This window comes from Gorilla gorilla, chromosome 1 (genome assembly GCF_029281585.2).
Source record: "Gorilla gorilla gorilla isolate KB3781 chromosome 1, NHGRI_mGorGor1-v2.1_pri, whole genome shotgun sequence".
NCBI lineage: Eukaryota > Metazoa > Chordata > Mammalia > Primates > Hominidae > Gorilla > Gorilla gorilla.
This window is the reverse complement of record NC_073224.2, coordinates 236,233,283-236,245,320: the sequence shown is the minus strand read 5'-3', so window position 1 is coordinate 236,245,320 and position 12,038 is coordinate 236,233,283. Positions and strand designations below refer to the sequence as shown.

General features: G+C 48.0%; 1 long non-coding RNA gene across 1 annotated transcript; it reads left to right on the top strand.

The window, feature by feature from the left end:
* Nucleotides 1-5,705: 5,705 nt before the first annotated feature.
* On the top strand, nt 5,706-8,268 carry LOC129524972 (uncharacterized). Its single transcript, XR_008668966.2, has 2 exons — nt 5,706-5,811; nt 8,164-8,268. It is a non-coding gene; the product is annotated as an uncharacterized lncRNA (long non-coding RNA).
* Nucleotides 8,269-12,038: the final 3,770 nt, after the last annotated feature.

Below are 12,038 nucleotides of genomic sequence, written 5' to 3'. Positions count from 1 at the left end.
CAGTGGTGGATAGGGGTTTTGGGAAGGAAGAGATGAATAGATAGAACACCAGTCTGGAGGATTTTTAGGGCAGTGAGACTTCCCTGGATGATACCAAAATGGTGGACATGTGTCATTCTGCACTTGTCCAAATCCACAGAATGACCAGCACCAAGAGCAAACCCTGGACTCTGGATGATAGTGGCATGTCAATGCATGCCAATTAATTTCAATAAGTATACCACTCTGGTAGATGATGCTGATCATGGGGGAGGCTGTGCAAATGTGGTTATGGAGGGTACTTGGAAAATCTCTGTACCTTCTGCTCAGTTTTGCTGTGAACTTAAAATTGCTCTAAAAATAAACTTTGTAGTTAAAAATAGGACTTTTTGGAGTGATGGAAATATTCTATATCTTGATGGTGACGGTGTATGCATTTGTCAAAACTCTTCAAACTGAGGAGGTTCATTTAATATAAGTTATATTCCAAAAAGCCTGCTTTGAGAAAATTAGAATTGTCCCTCAAATCTGCTTCCCTGCAAAGGCAGCATTTTTACGTGCACTGTGTTTTATGATTTTGACTTGGCCAATCATAGAAAAGGATGAGGTTTCTACGGTTGATGTGACAGCTCTGAGCTTGGGGTCTGTGTACTAACTGCATCGTCATCAGGATCGGAAGCTCCAGGGGCCCACCAGAGTCATCATGGGTGTGGCATTAATGTGTGTGATCAGCATCTGCCCAGACGCGGCCCAAGTGCCAAGGGGAGAGTGAAGGAACAGCGGGCACCAATTGAAAGGCTGGGAAACAGGGGCCTGGCAGAGTTTCACCCTCTGGCCAGTTCAGGGCAATTCAACTGAGTTCAATTCAGCATAGGTTTGCTGAGGCCAGCTATGCAGACCCTGCTGCCAGAGCCGGCGAGGGAAGCAGAGAGGATGCGAACATCCTCCTTAAGCGGGTGGTCTGGGAAGCAGACATCTACTGGGAGCAATGGTTTGTAGCTGGGGGGTCCCCTTTCATGATCTGTGTTTTGGAGTGTGGAGCAGAGGAGCTAGGGATCTCTAACTGGGGGAACTGAGGGCAGTTCCCTGCCACGGCATCTTTACCTGGGTCTTGGCGTTGGGCAGGTTTCCACAGGTGACAATGCAAGAATGGCAAACCAGGAGGTGGAAAACTCGGGGTAAGGGATGTGCTATGTGTGAGCATATCTTGTGTGAACAAGGTAAGCAAAAACAGCAGAAAGAACCAGAAAATGGACCAGCATCTTGGGGCTGACACCAAGGTGTCTCCAGGGGAGCAGGAAAACCCCCTCCTAGCCTTCCTCCCTATCACGTGGTGTGTCACCTGCTCTGCTGGTTTTTTGGTCTGAATGTCTGTGTCCCTTCGAATTTTGAAGTCCAAACACACAAGGTGGTAGCATTAGTGGGTGGAGCCTTTGGGAAGTAAGGAGGTTATGGGAGTGGAGCTGCCATGGTGGGATTAGTGTCCTTATAAAAGAAGCCCAGAGAGCTTCCACCCCTTATACCACGTGGAGACTTAGCGAGAAGGCACTGTCTATGAACCACGAAGAGAGTCCTCAACAGGAGCTAAATGAGTCAGACCCTTGATCTTGGACTTGCCAGCTTCCAGAACCATGAGCAATACATTTCTATTGTTTATAAACCACTCAGTTTATGGTATTTTGTTATAGCAGCCTGAACAGAAGAAGACAGGGGCAAAAACTCTCTTCAGTTTGTGGAGCTGACCCTCCAGCTATAGAGAAAAGAGTGGGTCCCAGACTCACTGAGCACCCCTGAGGGGCAGTAGGCTGGGGCCCTACCTATGCTGCTTTATGCCCAGAGTGTACTTGAGCCTACAGGGATGCACGAGGCTGTCTGATGCTGTGAACAGCAAAGTTGAGCTTTGTGTCATGAAGACCACCAGGCTGTGGGATGTGAATGGCCCGGAGCTAGGGAGTTCTTGCACCAGGGAAGGCTGGACGTCAGTAGAATGGAGCCAGGTGGTGACACAGTAATAAAGGAAGGGGACAGATGCACGGAGCACTTCAGAGGTTGAGTGTATCATTCTTCAGCGCAAGTTGGACAGGAGCCATGAAGGGAGGGTAGCATGGATCTTTCTAGGACTCTCAGCCTGGGTGACTTGGAGAATAATTAACAATAATAACTATATGTGACTATTACTGAGTGCCTATGTGTGCCAGAGAAGTTGTACAGAATGCTTAGATAAAGAATTCTAATTTTAATCTTCGCAAACCCTCTAGGTGGGGAGGGCTGACAAAACAGTCTCAGGGAGGGTAGGTGTCCCGCCCAAATATCCAGGTGGGACTAGAATTCAGAGCCTCCACTCATGTTTGTCCACTCCTGTCACTCAGCAGGGGTGATGTTCCAGGCTTGAATCTGGGTGCAGAGATTCTGGGTTTCAGATCCAAGCTGACAGTCCCGAGAATGACCCAGCAGGTGGCTTGAGAGGAGTGTGGAGCTCAGGAGGCAGCAGGTACAGCAGAAAGGGGACTGGAGGACCATGAATGTGTCCCAGTGGAGAACATGGCAGAGGAAAGGGAGGAGGTGGTGAAGGGACCTTGGAGGAGCTGTGCAAACACAGACTGCTACCTGGTCCCCTCTGCTACCTTCCTGACCTCCCCTCCCCTCTTTTTCAAACCATCTTGTCTCTCCTTTCTCTCCATTTCAAACTACTAATATCCTTAAATAAACTGTAGCTTAGACATAACATTTCACCAGTGAAAATTAAGCACAAAAACTCCACCTGATTTTTTTTCTTTTAAGAACAATCCAGATCTAAGCAAAACTGGAGCTTTGATTTATAAAATCACTCTCCCGGGCACACAGAAGGAAAGATGCAAATGAAAGCTACTGTTTGTAGTGAACATGCTGAGTACATGACTACAGTGTTCCTTCAGCCAGGGGGGATGCAGCTGGCTGCAAACATTCATGAACCACTGGAAGGGAAGACAGGCAGAACAAAGGGCTGAGGCATGGGGTGAAGTCTGATGTCTTCATTCCCTATCCCACAAGAAGCAATCGCTGGCGAGTGCCGCGGGCCTTTGCAAGACAGGAACAGGCCAGGGATCCAGGAGGGCGCAGGAATTTGGAAAGTAGTTAATATCAATTTTTTCATTATATGCTACTTTCCCTAAAGCAGAGCCGCCTCAATGTGCTTTGGGGTCCTCAACTTCCTTGGCTATTTAATATAAGAACCCTACATTGAAATTTGGGTGGGAAAAACACTGAAATACACGAAGAGAAGTTAGATAAGATTGGCAAAGTGAACAGCACAAATTGATAAGCAGCTTAGATGGGGCCCGCCAATCAGCTGACTTCCTCCAGGGTCTCCAGGTGACCTGGGTTCTTCTAGGTTCGCGGTGGGAGCTGGAAATGTTCCTGCCCAAAGAGATTTGGAAGCAATTATGGGAAAAGTCCTCGGGGAGCCGAGGGCATGCTCACGGGGTTCAGGAACACCCCACTCACTCCCTTTACTCTTCATTGTCCCAACTTCAGCAAAAGCTCAGGTTTTCTTTTAGCTGGAGCCAGGGCCAGGGCAGGTAGGAGCCAGCCAAGCACCACCCCCACCTCCACAGCCCTGGGCTTCTCACTCCTCCATTCAATTTCTGTGCAGCGACTAATTACACTTGACTAGTTGCCAAACATCCTATTTTGGTGCCTGAGCTCATATGACTGAGCTGTGATAACAAGGCTGTCTTTTTTCACACCAACTGAGTCATGAATAATGATCTTATATAGATATTTTTGGTGTGGGTCAGAATTTTGTTCTGTTTCTAAATGTTCCATTTTTCTTCCTTTTAAAACCAGAGTGAGGCTTGAATGGTAGGCAGCTAAGCCTTCCTGAAAAAGGGTCAGAGACAGCTTTGATGCCAGGGTCTGCGGTCCCCCCTGGGAGCCAGGGCATCCCTCTCCTCACTCTTTTCCCTCCTCCAAACACAAACTTCCCACAAAACCAATTTTATGTGCCAAATGTTCCCCAACGCTGCAAATCTCGGTTCTGTGAGTGACATTGATTGAAAGACATGATATCAATCACAACATTTATTAAGTATGTAAAATGTTGTACAACACCAGGGTTTCATATTGAGGAGTAAGCAGCACTAAATTAATAACTTCTGAGACCTTGGGGCCCCAAAATAGCCAGCAGATAGGCCTCGGGGAAGAGCAAATGAATCAATGTGATCAATTATTTGTCATTTACTATTTAAATAAGCCCCGGGGATAACATTAACATCGCAGTCAAAGTTGGATAAGCCTCTCAGTAATATCTGGAGTTATTATTTTGGGAGCAGGTCAGTCTTTTATTCACGCCTCACTTCTAAATTCCAATTATAGATGGCACTTGATCCATAGGAAAGGAAGCGGAGTGAGGGTGCTGGAGGAGGGAAAGGTGCCCAAGAGGCAGCGGACAGGAGGGAAGGAGGCTAGGTTGCCTGGAGTGTCTGCTCCACAGCCTGAGGGTAAAGAAACTGCTGGGTAGAAATGAAGCCTTCCAATGTGTGACTTGGCGAAGGTGGATATTTGAACACAGTCTACGGTTGACTGAGCAGCTCAGATTGTTCTAGGGAAGCTTTTCAGAAAGCGTATGAGCCTTTTTTAGTATTATTTTTAAAGAATCGGGTTGTTAATGGCAACCATTGAAAGGATGATTGAATAACTGCATGATGCAAGCAGTGTGCCGCCGGGCCTGGAAATGAAATGGGAGCATCTCCATGGCTGTAGAGGTGGCATTCCAACCTCTCGTGTGTGTGTGTGTGTGTGTGTGTGTGTGTGTGTGTGTGTGTCTGTGAACATTGGTCAGGCCCTTCTCCCCTCTTCCAACCTCAGTGACTGAGAAAGAAGAACAGCTCCTATGGACAGGTTACCCCTAGGGCTCCAGTGTCCCACTCGTGGGGATGTTTTGCAACCCCCAAGAGAAACACCCTTTGGACAAGTATTTGTGAGCATTGAAATAATTCTCAAAACATGTCCTTTTTTCCCCCCAGCCCTCTCTGGTTAAGGGTATAACATTCAAGTCCTTTTGCCATCTCACCTAACCTTGTATTCAGCTTAGCAGCAGTGTGTGCTTTGGGTAGAAGCTCACACAGGGGGATCTCCAAGAGCTGATGAAGCAATCAATCATTTGGCTTCCAGAGTTCTCTTCCAGTGCTGGGGAGAATCGGCAATCCCCCCTTTCCCTGCAGAAAGAACATGGTGCTCTGAGTTCCTGGGCCATCGTTCTCCCTGGAGGGGCTGCTGAAGCCACAATGCTCTGTTCAGTCTTCTCAAGAATTGGCAAGAAAGAGCCTTGTGCATTGAAGGCCACTGAGGTCATGTCCTCCTGGGTCTGCAGGGCTTTCCTCAGGAGACAGGACTTTTCCAAAGCCTTGGACCCATTCTCCAAGGTAAGCAAAAGCAGCAGAAAGAACCAGAAAATGAACCAGCAACTTGGGGCTGACATCCAGGAGTCCCCAGGTGAGCAGGGAAAACTCCCTCCCAGCCTGCCTCTCTATCACGTGGTGTGTCACCTGCTCTGCTGGTTTCTTGGTCTTCTTTGGATTGGGAATGCATTTGAGGAGCTGGAGAAAGCACAGTCCTGCTTGACTGCTGCCTGTAGACAAACTCACAGGATTCCACAGTCATGTCCACGGCACCTTGGAAACTTCTAGGGCAGCACAGCCCCCTGGAATGCTCCAGGGTGATGGGAACATTCTATGCCTCTATTGCCCAGTGCGGAAGCTACCAGCCACATGTGGCTATGAGCACTTGGAGTATGGCCAGTGTGGCTGAAACACTGACTTTCTAATGGTATTTAATTGGGAATCCTGGATTCAGGTCAGTGACCTTTGGCAAATGAAGAATGACAGTAGGTTCTTACATGTTCACTCAACGGCACGTTGACCTTCACTTTCAGCTTAGGGGCTGGGAGCAGGTGGGATTAACAAAGGAGTGTGCAGAGTGAGGGTCAGGGATGATGCAGCCATGTTTGTGCAGCATCTCATCCCTGTCCCTGTCACTATCACCATCATCAAAGCAGCCCCAAGTGCTAACTAGCCCCTGGGCGGAGTCTTCATCTCTGGGTCCTGATTTTCTATACATGAAGCGGCTGGACACAAATTCATCTACATTCACACCTACTTGAATGTGGGAACCAAAAAAAGCCAGACATTGCAGGCAGCCTGCCCATGCCCCTGACAGTGGTGATGGGCACTTGATCGGCTGTGCTTCCTTTTGGAGGCAGTCAGGGATGGGCATTGTGAGCAAACAGGGCAAGGTCCTTTTTGAACAATACTGAACTTTTATGACCTCAGGTCCCCCCAGGAACTGCCTTTTCTTGGGCCTTTATGAGGAAGAGAGGGACTTCTCTTATGAGCTTTTCTAGGAGATGTAAGTATCTTTGAAAGGAAAACAATTATTTAAAAGGAAAATGCCTTTTACCAATGTCCAGCTCTAGAAGCCTATGAACTAATTACCATGGGAAACAGGCCCTCCAGGTGGCATTTTAGAACAAAGTTAGGAGTGACCGTCGCTGGCAGTTACCTATAGTGATGAAATGGGACAGTTCCCTTATCCCCCTTGCAGGACATCCGACAGGGGTGTGGCTCTCTCCTTCAGTCACTCGCTGCTCAAACCCCTAGGGGAAGCATGCAGATGGGCAGGTGCAGAGGCCGTGGGGAGCACTTCTGGGCTCTGGCCCCACAGCAGCCTCTAGTGGTGGGTGTCTTTGACTCCCAAAGCCCAAGTGGGCATGTGTTACCAAGCCCTTTTAGATTTGCTGTTTGCAGACAGCTTGTGTGTTAATCAGCTCAATGAACCCTCTGCCTTATCCCAAGAGCAAGGCCAGTGTGACACGCTTCTGTATTCTGAGTTCTTGCCCAGCGTACCGAAGAATTGGGTCACACGTAAGCTTGAGGAATGAGTGCGAGGTTTTATTGAGCGGTGGAGGTGGCTCTCCGAGAGACGGATGGGGAGCAGGAAGTAGGGGATGGAGTGGGAAGGTGGTCTTCCCCTGGAGTTGGGCCGCCCAGCAGCTGTATTCTTCTCCCACCGCCCTCGGCTGAACTCTCCTTGGCGTCTGGACGTCCTTCCCCATCCCTCTTTCTCTGCCATGTTGTTCCGTTGTCACTCACCTGCTGGTTCTGACGTTCAGCTGTTTGTGTGTGTGTCCGCTAAGGTCTCGGGTCTATATGGGGGAAGGATGGGGAGTGTGGCAGGCCAAAAAGCAAATTTTGGGGTGCAAAAACAGAAATGCCTGTCCTCATTTAGGGCTGTGGCTCTTCAGGCTTGAGGGTGGGGCTTTTGCCTGGGAACTGCCCTCTTCTACCCAGTATTTCCCTGTTCCCTGTCCATATCAGTGACACCTGCCTCCATGTGATGTGTCTGTCCTTCGTGAACAGAGCTTTCAGCCTTGCATCCCAACAGACATTTCAGAGGTCTGTTCTCCCAACACAGCCCCTCCTCTCCTTGCCAGGGCACGCAGTGTCTCTGCTCTTGAGGTCAAAGGCCAAGAACCCAATTCAGAGGACACTGTGCTGTGATGTCTCCCAGGGCTGCTCCTGCTGGTGGGAGCCTCACCACCCTGGGACCAGCCCCAGAACCCCAATACCTTCACACAGCCCTTTCCCTCCATGGGTGTCGCTGGCCCTAAAACTACTGCCACGTGTGGCTCCTGAGTCTTTTCATGGGGGTCAGAACATTTCCGCCATGTAGCTGCCTCTCCAGAGCCAGGGACAGCCTGTCCTCTGATTGGGGGTCACCATGGGCCACCCCTGGAGCTCGTCTTTGTGTTGCCAGCACCAGGCAGCACCTTCCACTGTACTCTGGGCTTTTGGGTCCCTCCACAAAGTGACATCTTGATTCTACCCTCTCCCGTGCCTCCTGCTAAGAGCGTCAGCCTTTCAGATTGGGTGGGATTGTTGGGGATTGGGGAGGCTTAAGGCAGCAAAGAAACATGGGCCTTAAATGGGAGTTTGGAGGGGCTAAGAAGGACTTAAAGGCCCTGGAGACCCCCGATTCCAGCTCTGCCTACTTGACCATGGGGCAAACCCATCCACTGGGTCTACTAAGAGCCCCTCCCTCCCGGCACTGTGGGGAGAGCTGAGGAGTTGATCTGTAAAAGCCCTCAGCCCTGCTGTGTTTGGAAAAAACTCTCCCTGAGTGCCACATTTATCTTTTATTTTTCCACAGGTGATCAGAGTGGTGGAACTTCCTTCTTCATTTCCCCTGCCCCTAAGTCTACACTAGAGTAACCCCTTGAAGATTCCTCACAAATAAACACCTGCGCAACCTTGACAGTGAGGTTCACCCTTGTGTTTGTTGGTTATCCCACCTGGGAAGGGACCCTTCCCTCCTGTGGCGGGGGGCAAAATGGAACTCAGTTTGCCTCCTCTTTGGGGGAAGGGAGTGGATAAGAGGATCATGGAAGTACATGTGAATTAATTAAATTAAATTAAATTAAATTCAGATTTTAATTAAATTTAATTCACATTTTAAACTAATTAAATTAAGTCACATTAAAGTCAAATTTTATTCAGCCAAATTTCTCTTAGAATAAACTCAATCTTCTTTGAGGTCAGTTTTAAGATGATCAACTGTTGGCCAAGTATTTGTTGACTTTCTCAACTGTTAACGATACTCTGCTAAGGTGTTGAGATGCAAAATAAGCTGTATTTTACCTCCAGCTGACAGGAGGATGAGTTCTCCCTTCCTTTCCTTTTATTTTTTTCCCCTCTGAGACAAGGTCTTTCTCTTTTGCCCAGGCTGGCATATAGTGGTGCGATAGTAGCTCACTGCGCCTCAAATTCCTGGGCTCAATCGATCTTCCTGCCTCAGTCTTTTGAGTAGCTATGACTACAGGTATGTGCCACCATATCTGGCTAATTTTATTTTACTGTAGAGACAGGGTTCTTGCTGTGTTGCCCAGGCTGGTCTTAAGCTTCTGGCCTCAAGCAATTCTCCTGCCTCAGCCTCCCAAAGTGCTGGGGTTACAGACGTGAGCCACCGTGCACAGCCCTTTCCTTTTTCTTGAAGATGACATAGCTAGGCCAAGGAGCCAAGGTTTAATTAAATGCAAGAAGTAAATTCAGAACAACGTAAGATGTCCAACTGTGTGATGGCGTGGAGTCTGTTTCCCACAGCGCAGCAGTAACCCCATCCCTGGGGCATCTGGGCACAGCTGGTGCACAGCAGGGACCAGACAAGCAGGGTGGTCTAGAGAGTATGGCCTTTTCCCTGGGAGGCTGTACCCAGTGACCAAAACCAGCTCTGGTTCCTGGGCCTGGGCCTCATGAAGTGGCCCTGCTTCTTGGGGGAACTTACACTGTCTCAGATTCTGGGCCCTAGGCTGACCTTTCTCTCACTTTGGAATTTGGTCCAGAGTTTGAAATTGGCATGATGTGAATGGAATATGAAAGTCTCCTGCAATTCAGCCATATAAGAAGGAGAAAAAGAAAAGAAACAAATGAAAACTTCCTCATAACCCTCATTCCTTAAATTTGGGCTGCACATAGCAGTGACTTTCTAGCGGACACTGTGGTATGGAAAAGGGGAAGAGTCACCGCCTGGTGGAGAAACCTGACAAACACTCCTCCACCAGGGAAGCATTAAGGTCACCACAACAGTGATGCCTCAGGTGCCCTGGGTCTGATGCGATGAGAATAGCAACTTCACCTCCGGGGTCTTCCTTCCCTAAGACTCATAACCCCAGTCCAATCATGAGAAGATCATCAGACATCAGACTAGAGGGACATTCTATAAATGCCTGGCCAGTCCTCAAAACTGTCAAAGTCATAAAAAAACAAGGAAAGGCAGAGAAACATTGCTGAGCAGAGCCTGAGATGTGACGACCAATGGATGGGATCCTGGGAAGGTTAAAGGATATCAGGTAAAAGCTAAGGAAATCCAAGTAAGGTATAGATTTTAGTTGACGTATCAATATGGGTTTGTTAATTGTTGCACATGTAGCATACTAATGCAAAATGCTAGCAATAATACGAAAAACTGGATGTGGTGTATATGGGAACTCTCCAAAATGTTTTTGAAATTTTTCTGTAAAGCTATAACTATTCTAAAATAAAAAGCTATTAAACATTTTCCCTCCTTTTATCAAGAATAGTCAAATTCATAGAGACAGAAAGTAGAAAGATGGTTGCCAGGGGCTAGGGAGTGGGCACCAGGAATTAAGGATTAATGAGGACAGAGTTCAGTTTTGCAAGAAAGAAAAGCAAAGCAAAGTCCTGTGGATAAATGCTGGTGCAGACTGCACAATAAAGGGAGTGTAAATGTTATTGAACTGCATACATAACGAAGGTTAAGGTAGTAAATTTTTTGTTATGTGTGTTTTACCATGAATAAACTTTTTTTTTAGGTTTTGACATTTGATTTTTTTTTCTTTTTAAGTTCTGGCATATATGTGCAGAACGTGCAGGTTTGTTACATAGGTATACCTGTGCCATGGTGCTTTGCTGCACCTATCAACCTGTCATTTAGGCTTTAAGCCCCGCATGCATTAGTTATTTGTCCTAATGCTTTCCCTCCCCTTTCTCCCAACCCCCAACAGGCCCCGGTGTGTGATGTTCCCCTCCCTGTGTCCATGCGTTCTCATTGTTCAATTCTCACTTATGAGTGAGAACATGCGGTGTTGATTTTCTGCTCCTGTGTTAGTTTAGTGAGGCTGATGGTGAGACAGTGTGCCGATTCCTCAAGGATATAGAACCAGAAATACCATTTGAGCCAGCAATCCCATTACTGGGTATACGTCCAAAGGATTATAAATCATTCTACTATAAAGACACATGCACATGAAGGTTTATTGCAGCAGTATTTACAATAGCAAAGACTTGGAAACAGCCCAAATGCCCATCAATGATAGACTGGATAAAGAAAATGTGGCACATATACACCATAGAACACTATGCCGCCATAAAAAAGAGTGAATTCATGTCCCTTGCAGGGACATGGATGAGGCTGGAAACCATCATCCTCAGCAAGTAAACATTTTTTTAAAATGTCCCTCTTCAACTTGCCATTGCAGCCTTGGCCCCTAGCCCCCTAGTGTGTGCCATGGAGTGTCTTGAAAGCCTGCCTACACCTGTCCTCCCAGCTTTGCATTCCTTTTGGGTCGTGCAGCTCAAGAGCAAGACTCTGCACTCAACACTGCCATGCCTTAGGAAAACATGTGTTGACCACACATCTCTACTCCCACTTCCCTGTGGACTCAACACCCAGTGGTTTCTGCCTGGTGCTGAACAGCTTCTCCCAGGCTCCTAAGGAGCCCCCAGTGGACAGATGTGTGGCTGTCAGCAGCTGATCAGAAGAGTCCTCTTGTAACACAATTGGGGAGAATAGATTTACTGCCTTTGTAAACATTTCTGATTCCTCCATGAATGTTTGCGAGCTGGGCGGACGGTGATGACTGATTAGTCGTGTGTGCTGGGCCCCCTGTCCTGGCATGGAAAACACACAGGTGCTGTCCTCCATGCAATTACCCTTCACTGCTTTCCAGTGGTGACTTATTTCCACCGATAGCGCTCCCCTGGCCGCCTTCCCTCCGGGTGACAGCTCTTCACCGTGTTATGTGGCAGACTTCCTCTGCGCATGATAAATAGTCCTCATTTTCTTCCCAACAGTCCCACAACCAATAAAAAGCAATAAAAAGTGAAATGACACACAAATTGCATCCCCAAAGGGCTGTAAAGGCCCAAGATGTTGCTGCATGCAGTGATCAGATGAGATTCTTCGCCTTTAAACAAATAACCCTCATTAACAAAGAGAGATATTCAAATGAGGAGGAGGCAGGGCCTTGGGGGGCCTGGGCAGGGCAAGGAAAGGTGAGTGGGCTGATGCCAGCCCACCTCCAGGCGCTGGAGGCTCCAAGTGCATGTAGAGCAGATCAGGACGCTTCTTTGGGATGATGGCAGATGACTCAGAGACACACCTGGCAATTTTGTGCCATAGCGAATGGCCATGTCACTGCTCTGGGTTTTGGGTTAGTGAAAATGATATTGCTGCAGCGTTTTAGAAGCCTCAGGAAGCACTGATCTCTGGTTTGTGTGTGCCATAAT